This window comes from Pteropus alecto, unplaced genomic scaffold (assembly GCF_000325575.1).
Source record: "Pteropus alecto unplaced genomic scaffold, ASM32557v1 scaffold143, whole genome shotgun sequence".
Classification (NCBI taxonomy): Eukaryota; Metazoa; Chordata; class Mammalia; order Chiroptera; family Pteropodidae; genus Pteropus; species Pteropus alecto.
This window is the reverse complement of record NW_006434828.1, coordinates 4242966-4243204: the sequence shown is the minus strand read 5'-3', so window position 1 is coordinate 4243204 and position 239 is coordinate 4242966. Positions and strand designations below refer to the sequence as shown.

Genomic DNA, 239 nt, shown 5'->3' with positions numbered 1-239 from the left:
GCTGCCGACCGGCCCGGCCGTCCCTCCCACACAGGGCCCTCCTGGGGCCCCTTGACCAGGCCCCTTGGCCTCCCGCTGCTCCCAGCCCCTGGCCATCTCCCGCTGGCCCCTTGGGGCCTGTCTTGCCTGCTGGGCGGGGACTGCTGAGGGTGGGGACAGGTCCTTCCGTGTCCGGCTTTGCCCCTCGAGGCCGACGCTGGGAGCGTTCGGGCGGCCGGGCCCTGGGACTGCCAGGTGCG

General features: G+C 75.3%; 1 protein-coding gene across 1 annotated transcript in view; it reads right to left on the bottom strand.

The window, feature by feature from the left end:
• Positions 1–239, bottom strand: part of CROCC2 (ciliary rootlet coiled-coil, rootletin family member 2) — a 49853-nt gene that overhangs the window by 16703 nt on the left and 32911 nt on the right. The gene's annotated exons all lie outside the window — the stretch shown is intronic.